Raw genomic sequence first — 12,686 nt, 5'->3', positions numbered from 1 at the left:
ACTGGCTAACGTTGGAGTTCAGCTAGCCACGGTTAGCTGTCCTCAGCTATCCATTAGCTCGAAAAACTATCGCCAGTTTTTGTACAGCGCGACTCAGACCAGAGCACACGGGACCTACTCTCTCTCCTTTCCCCGATTTCTACCGCAGGCTCCGGACATTTACACCTGGATCTTGCAGCTAACTAGCTGCTACCTGAGTGACTATTGGCAACGTCGGTCCCGGAATTAACACACATTATCCCGGAGCTAGCCAGCTGAAGAGTTCCGTCAGCCACTCGTGGGCTTTTCCTGAGCTAGCCAGCTCACCTATCCTGACCCGCTAGACTGCCGATGCGGAGCCCCATCGGGCCTTCACGACTGGACCACCGACGTTATCTGCCCGAGGGAGTTATCCAACTGGCCCCTCCGTCGCGACGTAACCTGATCGCCCATCTGCGGCCCACTAATCGTTAATCGTTAGCTGTCTTATCGGTTGCGATCTGAATAGGTCTATCGGACACTTATCTTGGGCCACTATAACTAACTATTTTGCCAACTTGGACTGGTCCCCCCTTCCACACAGAACCCCACTAACCCACAGACGGAAACGCACGAGGTGGCTAAAAACAGACCTCCCTCCATCTTCCACCAGCTTGCTACCTATGGCCCGGCTAGCTGTCTGAATCTCACTGGACCCTTTGATCACTCGGCTAAGCATGCCTCTCCTCAATGTCAATATGCAATGTCCATTGCTGTTCTGGTTAGTGTTTATTGGCTTATTTCACTGTAGAGCCTCTAGCCCTGCTCATTATATCTTATCCAACCTCTCAGTTCGTCCACCCACACATGCTATGACATCTTCTGGTTTCAATGATGTTTCTAGAGACAATATCTCTCTCATCATCACTAAATGCCTAGGTTTACCTCCTCTGTATTCACATCCCACCATACCTTTGTCTGTACATTATACCTTGAAGCTATTTTATCGCCCCCAGAAATCTGCTCCTTTTTCTCTCTATTCTGGACGTCACAGACGACCAATTCTTATAGCTTTTAGCCGTACCCTTATACTCATTCTTCTCTGCTCCTCTGGGGATGTAGAGGTGAATCCAGGCCCTGCAGTGCCTGGCTCCACTCCTACTCCCCAGGCGCTCTCTTTGATGACTTCTGTAACCGTAATAGCCTTGGTTTCATGCATGTTAACATTAGAAGCCTCCTCCCTAAGTTTGTTTTATTCACTGCTTTAGCACACTCTGCCAACCCGGATGTCCTAGCTGTGTCTGAATCTTGGCTTAGGAAGTCCACCAAAAACTCTGAAATCTTCATCCCTAACTACAACGTTTTCAGACAAGATAGAACGACCAAAGGGGGGCGGTGTTGCAATCTACTGCAGAGATAGCCTGCAGAGCTCTGTCCTGCTATCCAGGTCTGTACCCAAACAATTTGAACTTCTACTTTTAAAAATCCAAAATCCAAAATCCAAAAACAAGTCTCTCACCGCCGCCGCCTGCTATAGACCCCCCTCGGCCCCTAGCTGTGCTCTGGACACCATATGTGAACTGATTGCCCCCCATCTATCTTCAGAGCTCGTGCTACTAGGTGACCTAAACTGGGACATGCTTAACACCCCAGCCATCCTACAATCCAAGCTTGATGCCCTCAATCTCACACAAATTATTAATGAACCCACCAGGTACAACCCCAAAGCCGCAAACACTGGCACCCTCATAGATATCATCCTAACCAACGTGCCCTCTAAATACACCTCTGCTGTTTTCAACCAAGATCTCAGCGATCACTGCCTCATTGCCTGCACCCGTAATGGGTCAGCTGTCAAACGACCTCCACTCATCACTGTCAAACGCTCCCTGAAACATTTCAACGAGCAAGCCTTTCTAATCGACCTGGCCCTGGTATCCTGGAAGGATATTGACCTCATCCCGTCTGTAGAGGATGCCTGGTTATTTTTTTTAAATGCCTTCCTCACCATCTTAAATAAGCATGCCCCTTTCAAGAAATTTAGAACCAGGAACAGATATAGCCCTTGGTTCTCCCGAGACCTGACTGCCCTTAACCAACACAAAAATATCTTGTGGCGTTCTGCATTAGCATCGAACTGCCCCCGCGATATGCAACTTTTCAGAGAAGTTAGAAACCAATACACACAGGCAGTTAGAAACGCCAAGGCTAGCTTTTTCAAACAGAAATTTGCTTCCTGCAACTCAAACTCTAATAAGTTCTGGGACACTGTAAAGTTCATGGAGAATAAGAACACCTCCTCCCAACTGCCCACTGCACTGAGGATAGGAAACTCTGTCACCACCGATAAGCCCACTATAATTGAGAATTTCAATAAGCATTTTTCTGCGGCTGGCCATGCTTTCCACCTAACTACCCCTACTGCATTCAACAGCACTGCACCCCCCACAGCTACTCGCCCAAGCCTCCCCCATTTCTCCTTCTCCCAAATCCATTCAGCTGATGTTCTGAAAGAGCTGCAAAATCTGGAACCCTACAAATCAGCTGGCCTTGACAATCTGGACCCTTTCTTTCTAAAATTATCTGCCGAAATTATTGCAACCCCTATTACTAGCCTGTTCAACCTCTCTTTTGTGTCGTCTGAGATTCCCATAGATTGGAAAGCAGCTGCTGTCATCCCCCTCTTCAAAGGAGGTGACACTCTTGACCCAAATTGCTACAGACCTATATCCATCCTACCCTGCCTTTGTAAGGTCTTCGAAAGCCAAGTTAACAAACAGATTACCGACCATTTCGAATCCCACCGCACCCTCTCCGCTATGCAATCTGGTTTCAGAGCTGGCCATGGGTGCACCTCAGCCACGCTCAAGGTCCTAAACGACATCGTAACCGCCATCGATAAGAAACAATACTGTGCTGCCGTATTCATTGACCTGGCCAAAGCTTTTGACTCTGTTAATCACCACATCCTCATCGGCAGACTCAGTAGCCTTGGTTTCTCAAACGATTGCGTCACCTGGTTCACCAACTACTTCTCTGATAGAGTTCAGTGTGTCAAATCGGAGGGCCTGCTGTCCGGACCTCTGGCAGTCTCTATGGGGGTACCACAGGGTTCAATTCTTGGGCCAACTCTTTTCTCTGTATACATCAATGATGTCGCTCTTGCTGCTGGTGAATCTCTGATCCACCTCTACGCAGACGACACCATTCTGTATACTTCTGGCCCTTCTTTGGACACTGTGTTAACAACCCTCCAGATGAGCTTCAATGCCATACAACTCTCCTTCCGTGGTCTCCAACTGCTCCTAAATACAAGTAAAACTAAATGCATGCTCTTCAACCGATCGCTGCCTCCACCTGCCCGCCTGTCCAGCATCACTTCTCTGGACGGTTCTGACTTAGTATTTGTGGACAACTACAAATACCTAGGTGTCTGGTTAGACTGTAAACTCTCCTTCCAGACTCACATCAATCATCTCCAATCCAAAGTTAAATCTAGAATTGGCTTCCTATTTCGCAACAAAGCATCCTTCACTCATGCTGCCAAACATACCCTCGTAAAACTGACCATCCTACCAATCCCCGACTTCGGCGATGTCATTTACAAAATAGCCTCCAATACCCTACTCAACAAGCTGGTTGCAGTCTATCACAGTGCCATCCGTTTTGTCACCAAAGCCCCATATTCTACCCACCACTGTGACCTGTACGCTCTCGTTGGCTGGCCTTCGCTTCATAATTGTCGCCAAACACATTGGCTCCAGGTCATCTACAAGACCCTGCTAGGTAAAGTCCCCCCTTATCTCCGCTCACTGGTCACCATAGCAGCACCCACCTGTAGCACGCGCTCCAGCAGGTATATCTCTCTGGTCACCCCTAACGCCAACTCTTCCTTTGGTCGTCTCTCCTTCCAGTTCTCTGCTGCCAATGACTGGAACGAACTACAAAAATCTCTGAAACTGGAAACACTTATCTCCCTCACTAGCTTTAACCTCTATGGGCTAGGTGGGACGCTTGTATTTTCACGTCCGGATGAAAAACGTGCCCAGAACTAGGATATGCATATTATTAGTATATTTGGATATAAAAAAACTGTATGTTGTTTTACTCCATGTGTAACTCTGTGTTTTTGTATGTTGTCGAACTGCTTTGCTTTATCTTGGCCAGGTCGCAATTGTAAATGAGAACTTGTTCTCAACTTGCCTACCTGGTTAAATAAAGGTAAAATAAAAAAAATTAAAAATGTTAACCTGTTTAAAGGTCTTACTCACATCGGCTGTGGAGAGCGTGATCACATAGACGTCCGGAACAGCTAGTGCTCTCATGCATGGTTCAGTGTTGCTTGCCTCAAAGAGAGCATTGAAGGCATTTAGCCTGTCTGGTAGGCTCGCATCAATGGGCTGCTCTCGGCTATGTTTTCCTTTGTAATCCTGCTAGTTGCAAGCCCTGCCACGTGACGAGCGTCAGATCACACATATAAGGATTCGATCTTAGTCCTGTATTGCTCATTGGAGGTCATAGTGTCCCGCTCCTTGAACGCAGCAGTTCTAGCCTTTAGCTCGTTGAGGATGTTGCCTGAGTCAGAGAGAGAGAGAAAGTCAGAGAGTGAGAGAGTCAGAGAGAGAGAGAGAGTCAGAGAGAGAGAGTCAGAGAGAGAGAGTCAGAGAGAGAGAGTCAGAGAGAGAGAGAGAGAGTCAGAGAGAGCGAGAGAGTCAGAGAGAGAGAGAGAGAGAGTCAGAGGGAGAGAGAGTCAGAGAGGGAGAGAGAGTCAGAGAGAGCGAGAGAGTCAGAGAGAGAGAGAGAGAGTCAGAGGGAGAGAGTCAGAGAGAGTCAGAGGGAGAGAGAGAGAGCGAGTCAGAGAGAGAGAGAGCGTCAGAGGGAGAGAGAGAGTCAGAGAGAGGTGAGTGTCAGAGGGAGAGAGAGAGTGAGAGAGAGTCAGAGAGAGAGTCAGAGAGAGCGAGAGAGTCAGAAAGAGAGAGTCAGAGAGAGTCGGAGAGAGAGAGAGAGAGAGTCAGAGGGAGAGAGAGAGCGAGTCAGAGAGAGAGAGAGAGCGTCAGAGGGAGAGAGAGAGTCAGAGAGAGGTGAGAGTCAGAGGGAGAGTGTCAGAGGGAAGGATTAGGAACCGGTTTTTCACTACATGATTGAATATGTCAGCTATTCATCAGCGTAGCATTCCACCACCAACTCTAGAGAGAACAAAAGACTAGGAACATGAGGCATGCTCTGCCTTCCTAGGAACATGAGGTATGCTCTGGCTTCCTAGGAACATGAGGCGTGCTCTGCCTTCCTAGGAACATGAGGCATGCTCTGCCTTCCAGACTCCAGAATAGCTTGACCTCTGGAACATGGTAGCACCGCCCAACAACACTGCAATACACCGACCATATGCACATTACAATGACCCAGAGAGAGAGACAGAGACACAGAGAGAGAGGGACAAAGCGAGAGAAAGAGAGATAGAAGGAAAGCGAGAAAGCGGGGGGGTTCGCAAGCTAGCATATTCTAGACACAATATGCACATAAGAATGTTTACAGGTATACAGATGGACACACAGAGGTTCGTTATTTATCTGTGCCTCAATGGAGTCTGTCAAAACTAGCCCTAACCTGCCATAGTGACGGATACAAGCTGCTGAGTGAGACTTTCTACCAGTAGAGACAGTGCATTAAAATCCCAATGCACAGCTTCTGCTCATTGTGACAGTCTACTGTTAGGGAATAGGGTACTCTATTAAATTCATTGTTGATGTAGTTCTGTCACAGATTGGTAAGGTATAACAATGGGAAAAGTTCAGTTCCAACAATGTACCAGAAGAAGTGAAACTTTAATAAAGTACTGTATGTGTCTAATTACTTTAACAGTGGATAAAAATGTTAGCCTAATAATACTAAAAGATGGAAAGTGAAAATAATGGATCATGCCATCATCGTTATACCTTCACTTTCTCGTTTTATTTTCGCATATTCACTATTGACATTTCATGTTGAAGAAATTAATTATTTCGGTAGTCAAAGTATTAATCCTGACATTTGCACATCCCAAGCGGTCAGTACGAACAGCAGACTGTCTGATTTCAATTGTCTCGATCGCGGTAGATGACTTGACTATATAACACTCTCCAGCTGCTATAACATCGGCAACACTCTAATTGGAGAGAGAGATTAATTCATACACCTGTACATAAAACTTTTGTAATAAAGCACTGGTACTTTCTCAAACATCTTGTTTTTCTTTGTTTGATTTCAGGTGTTGCAAATTGTATGTGTGTTCGCAGGTGACAGAAAAGAACGCTCGAAGGTTTCAGTGCTGTTGAAATGTTTAGGCGCCGACTTGAAGGTTGTTAATTACAATGTATTTTATTTTATTTAACCTTTATTTAACTAGGCAAGTCAGTTAAGAACAAATTCTTATTTACAATGACGGCCTACCAAAAGGCAAAAGGCCTCCTGCGAGGACGGGGGCTGGGATTAAAAATCCAAATAAAATATAAATATAGGACAAAACACACATCACGACAAGAGACAACACAACACTACATAAAGAGAGACCTAAGACAACAACATAGCAAGGCAGCAACACATGACAACGCAGCATGGTAGCAACACAACATGACAATAACATGGTAGCAACACAACATGACAACAACATGGTAGCAACACAACGTGGTAGAAGCACAAAACATGCTACAAACATTATTGGGCACAGACAACAGCACTCACAGTGAGCATCAATATAGTTCACAACACTGGGACAACACAATATTGTCTCACAGTCTCTCACCTTCAACCTAGCTGTAGGGGTGATTTGTAGCTTGGGGTTAACACTAGTAAGCTTCTATAGCATCTCAGACTGGACAAACTTATCGTAGACCAGTCTCACCTTCAACCAATTTGTAAGTCACTCTGGATAAGAGCGTCTGCTAAATGTCTTAAATGTAATGTAAACCCTGCTGCTTCTGAATCTGTCAAACATGACATCAGAGGTGAACGATCATGAGGGGTTGGGAAGAGATCATTTTTTCGGTACTCGATTCATCCGTTCTCATAATAGTTTATCATATTTTTCAAATGTTCAAGTACATCTTCCTGTTTAACTTATTTGCTTCTTTGTTTCATGTCTGAGAAAGCCTAATTCATTCTCAGTCTCTGTATTGTGAACTGTTAATGGTCTGTGTGAAGGCATGCAGCTCATTGTGTGTAACCCCAGACACACATAGAGCCCTGTAGGCCTGAACTCCCTCTGACCTCACAATGGACATTATGTCATTAGTGTTTTAAGTGCCCAGAGTTCCACTCCACAGCATGCTAAGGTAGGCAGGACTCCCAGAAGAGGGAGGGTGTGTCTGTGTGACATCAATCAGTGTGTCTGACCCCTACGGCCGACCCAACCCCCCAGCTCAACCCCCTTTCCCTCCTTCCTCTTCCCTCCTCCCTTCTGTCACAGGTCAGCACTGATCTGTCATCGTCTGTCTCTCTCTGCCTGCTGGGGCATCCAACCCTCCAACCCCCTGTTATCACAGTTTCTGTCTCTGTCTCTGTCTCTGTCTCTGTCCCTGTCCCTGTCTCTGTCTCTGTCTCTCTGCCTCTCTTTGTCTCTCTCTGTCTCTCTCTGTAACGATCGTCGTGCAGGAAGGAAGAAGTGGACCAAGGCGCAGCTGGGAGCGAACTCATGTTATTTATTACAGACTGAAATAACACGGTCAAAACAGAGAATAAACGTATCGCTACTGCTCCAACAAAAAGAGACAACAACCCACAAACATTGTGGGGGGAAAAGGAACTTAAATATGATTCCCCAATCAGAGGCAACTAGTGACAGCTGTCTCTGATTGTGAATCGACAGAACCCAACATAGAAATACGCCCCAAAGCAAGGCTATACCAAAAACATAGAAAATAAACTATAGAAATGCCACACCCTGACCAAAATAGAAGAGTTCACCTGGTCAGGGCGTGACACTCTCTGTCTCTCTCTGTCTCTCAATTCAATTCAAAGGGCTTTATTGGCATGGGAAACATATGTTTACATTGCCAAAGCAAATGAAATAGACAATAAACAAAAGTTAAATAAACAATAACAAATGAACAGTAAACATTACACTCACAAAAGTTCCAAAGGAATAGAGACATTTCATTTCATTTCAATCATATTATGGCCATATCCAGTGTTGTAACGATGTGCAAATAGTTAAAGTACAAAAGGGAAAATGAATAAACATAAATAAGGGTTGTGTTTACAATGGGGTTTTTCTTTACTGGTTGCCCTTTTCTTGTAGCAACAGGTCACAAATCTGCTGCCATTGCACACTGTGGTATTTCACCTAATAGATATGGGAGTTTATCAAAATTGGGTTTGTTTTCGAATTCTTTGTGGGTCTGTGTAATCTGAGGGAAATATGTGTCTCTAATATGGTCATACATTGGGCAGGAGGTTAGGAAGTGCAGCTCAGTTTCCACCTCATTTTGTGGGCAGTGTGCACGTAGCCTGTCTTCTCTTGAGAGCCAGGTCTGCCTCCCTTTCTCAATAGCAAGGCTATGCTCACTGAGTCATAGTCAAAGATTTCCTTAATTTTGGGTCAGTTTATTATCATTTTTTAATTTCACCTTTATTTAATTAACCAGGTAGACTAGTTGAGAACAAGTTCTCATTTACAACTGCGACCTGGCCAAGATAAAGCAAAGCAGTGCGACACAAAAAACAACACAGAGTTACACATGGAATAAACAAACATACAGTCAATAATACAATAGAAAAAAGTCTATATACAGTCTGTGCAAATGAAGAAGGATAAGGGAGGTAAGAGGTCAGGTATTCTGCCACTGTGTACTGTCTTTTTAGGGCCAAATAGCATTCTAGTGTGCTCTGTTTTTTTGTTCATTCTTTCCAATGTGTCAAGTAATTATATTTTTGTTTTCTCATGATTTGGTTGAGTCTAATTATGTTGCTGTCCTTGGGCTCTGTTTGTGAACAGAGCCCCAGGACCGTCTTGCTTAGGGGACTCTTCTCCAGGTTTATCTCTCTGCAGGTGATGGTTTTGTTATTGAAGGTTTGGGAATCGCTTCCTTTTAGGTGGTTGTCGAATTTAACAGCTCTTTTCTGGATTTTGACAATTGGCGGATATCGGCCTAATTCTGCTCTGCATGCATAATTTGGTGTTTTACGTTGCACCCAGAGGATATTTTTGCAGAATTCGGCATGCAGTGTCAATTTAATGTTTTTCCCATTTTGTGAATTATTGGTTGGTGAGTGGAACCCAGACCTCACAACCTTAATGGACAATGGGTCCTATAACTCACGTGGTGAAGCATTTTTAGCCAGATCCTAATTGGTATGTCAAATTTTATGTTCCTCTTGATGGCATAGAAGGCCCTACTTGCCTTTCTGATCGTTCACAGCTTTGTGGAAGTTACCTGTGGTGCTGATGTTTAGGCCGAGGTATGTATAGTTTTTTGTGTGCTGTAGGGCAACGGTGTCTAGATGCAATTTATATTTGTGGCCTCCCTCTCTCAGTCTCTAATCACAGTCTGGCCATCCATCCATCCATTCACCTCCATCCCATCTGGCCTATTTTAGCCTATATCCCAAGAGGAAAGAGGACAGAGAGGTGTAGTTATTCTACAATAGGGTTCCTGTCACTGCAATATGTTGAAAAGAGACAGAGTGAGACAAAGAAAATAGAAAGAGATAGAAAAGAGAAGAGTACGACAAACAGAGAAAGGTTGAAACTGAGAGAAAAGTGAGAAAGGGAGAAAAGAGAGAGTGAGACAGAGCAAAAAGAGGATTGAGACAGAGAGGTCCTGTCTTCACCCTCTCTTCCACAAGACCGTTAATCCCAGCATTCCAGCACCCCCTGACAACCAGGGATCAGAGGTAATGTTAACCCTGGTTCCATCTCCAGGGCCCAGACTCCCTCTGGGAGTCAACTCCCCCGACCCCGTAACCCCTGTGATGTCAGACAGAGACATGAGGTCACAGGAGGTCACACAGGGTCACGGTCAAGACTTCTGTCTGGTTATCGTCTTATTGTCACTGTGTTGTGTGTGTGTGTGTGTGTGTGTGTGTGTGTGTGTGTGTGTGTGTGTGTGTGTGTGTGTGTGTGTGTGTGTGTGTGTGTGTGTGTGTGTGTGTGTGTGTGTGTGTGTGTGTGCGTTTCTGTGAAGCTGCTTAACACCGTCCTGTCCTCATCTCATCCATCACCCTTGGTCCATTCCAGACCGCCCAACCAGTCGTCAACACAGATACTTTTGATTAACCATCTATCTGACCAGGGACTAGGACCACCTCCTCAGATGGTGATGGAATGGAAGGGGAGGTGAGGTATGTAGAGCATCTGTCTGACCAGGGACTAGGACCACCTCCTCAGATGGTGATGGAATGGAAGGGGAGGTGAGGTATGTAGAGCATCTGTCTGACCAGGGACTAGGACCACCTCCTCAGATGGTGATGGAATGGAAGGGGAGGTGAGGTATGTAGAGCATCTGTCTGACCAGGGACTAGGACCACCTCCTCAGATGGTGATGGAATGGAAGGGGAGGTGAGGTATGTAGAGCATCTGTCTGACCAGGGACTAGGACCACCTCCTCAGATGGTGATGGAATGGAAGGGGAGGTGAGGTATGTAGAGCATCTGTCTGACCAGGGACTAGGACCACCTCCTCAGATGGTGATGGAATGGAAGGGGAGGTGAGGTATGTAGAGCAGGCAGGTCACCCGTAAAAGAAAAAAATCGGCGTCCATCCATGTCTGAGGACGTCGGGAGATGACGTGGAAACCGGCTACCAGGGGCAACAGTGAGCACTGTTACCTTCAACTCGGTTTGGGTTTTGCTATGGGGATTGGGGATGGGCGCATGCATCTGCCTCTGATTCAAAAGGTTGCTTGTCCGAAATGTAACGTTTGGAACAACTTTGAAATTTGACGTTTGAGAAATATGGACGAACGTCTAATTCTGACGTGAGACTGTGAGAGTTTGTAGATGGAGAGATGGTCTTTAGAATAGGTTGGTGTCTGTAGGGTGTGTATTATGGGGGTGGGGGGGTCTGTGGGGCTGGGAGATTGACAGTGCTGTCTATGTGTGTACAGTCATGGCCAAAAGTTTTGATAATGACACAAATATACATTTTCACAAAGTCTGCTGCCTCAGTGTCTTTAGATATTTTTGTGAGTTGTTACTATGGAATACGGAAGTATAATTACAAGCATTTCATAAGTGTCAAAGGCTTTTATTGACAATTACATGAAGTTGATGCAGAGTCAATATTTGCAGTGTTGACCCTTCTTTTTCAATACCTCTGCAATCCGCCCTGGCATGCTGTCAAATAACTTCTGGGCCACATCCTTACTGATGGCAGCCCATTCTTGCATAATCAATGCTTGGAGTTTGTCAGAATTTTCGTTTTTTTGTTTGTCCACCCGCCTCTTGAGGATTGACCACAAGTTCTCAGTGGGATTAAGGTCTGGGGAGCTTCCTGGCCATGGACCCAAAATATCGATGTTTTATTCTCCGAGCCACTTAGTTATCACTTTTGCCTTATAGCAAGGTGCTCCATCATGCTGGAAAAGGCATTGTTCCTCACCAAACTGTTCCTGGATGGTTGGGAGAAGTTGCTCTCGGAGGATGTGTTGGTACCATTCTTTATTCATGGCTGTGTTTTTAGGCAAAATTGTGAGTGAGCCCACTCCCTTGGCTGAGAAGCAACCCCACACATGAATGGTCTCAGGATGCTTTACTGTTGGCATGACACAGGACTGATGTTAACCTGTTAGGGCTAGGGGGCAGTATTGACACGGCCGGATAAAAAACGTACCCGATTTAATCTGGTTACTACTCCTTCCCAGTAACTAGAATATGCATATAATTATTGGCTTTGGATAGAAAACACCCTAAAGTTTCTAAAACTGTTTGAATGGTGTCTGTGAGTATAACAGAACTCAAATGGCAGGCCAAAACCTGAGAAGATTCCATGCAGGAAGTGGCCTGTCTGACAAGTTGTGTTTCATCTTGGCTCTTTTTATTGAAGACTGAGGATCTTTGCTCTAACGTGACACTTCCTACGGCTCCCATAGGCTCTCAGAGCCCGGGAAAAAGCTGAACGATATCGAGGCAGCCCCAGGCTGAAACACATTATCGCTTTTGGCAAGTGGCCGATCAGAGTACTATGGGCTTAGGCGCGTGCCCGAGTCGACCCCATGCTTTATTTTCTTTCGTCTGTTTACCTAAACGCAGATACCCGGTCGGAATATTATCGCTTTTTTATGAGAAAAATTGCATAAAATTTGATTTTAAACAGCGGTTGACATGCTTTGAAGTACGGTAATGGAATATTTCGAATTTTTTTGTCACGAATTGCGCCATGCTCGTCACCCTTATTTACCCTTTCGCATAGTGTCTTGAACGCACGAACAAAACGCCGCTGTTTGGATATAACTATGGATTATTTTGAACCAAACCAACATTTGTTATTGAAGTAGAAGTCCTGGGAGTGCATTCTGACGAAGACAGCAAAGGTAATAACATTTTTCTTATAGTAAATCTGACTTTGGTGAGTGCTACACTTGCTGGGTGTCTAAATAGCTAGCCCTGTGATGCCGGGCTATCTACTGAGAATATTGCAAAATGTGCTTTCACCGAAAAGCTATTTTAAAATCGGACATATCGAGTGCATAGAGGAGTTCTGTATCTATAATTCTTAAAATAATTGTTATGCTTTTTGTCAACATTTATCGTGA

Source organism: Salmo salar, chromosome ssa09 (genome assembly GCF_905237065.1).
Source record: "Salmo salar chromosome ssa09, Ssal_v3.1, whole genome shotgun sequence".
Lineage (NCBI taxonomy): Eukaryota > Metazoa > Chordata > Actinopteri > Salmoniformes > Salmonidae > Salmo > Salmo salar.
This window is presented reverse-complemented; position numbering follows the sequence as displayed.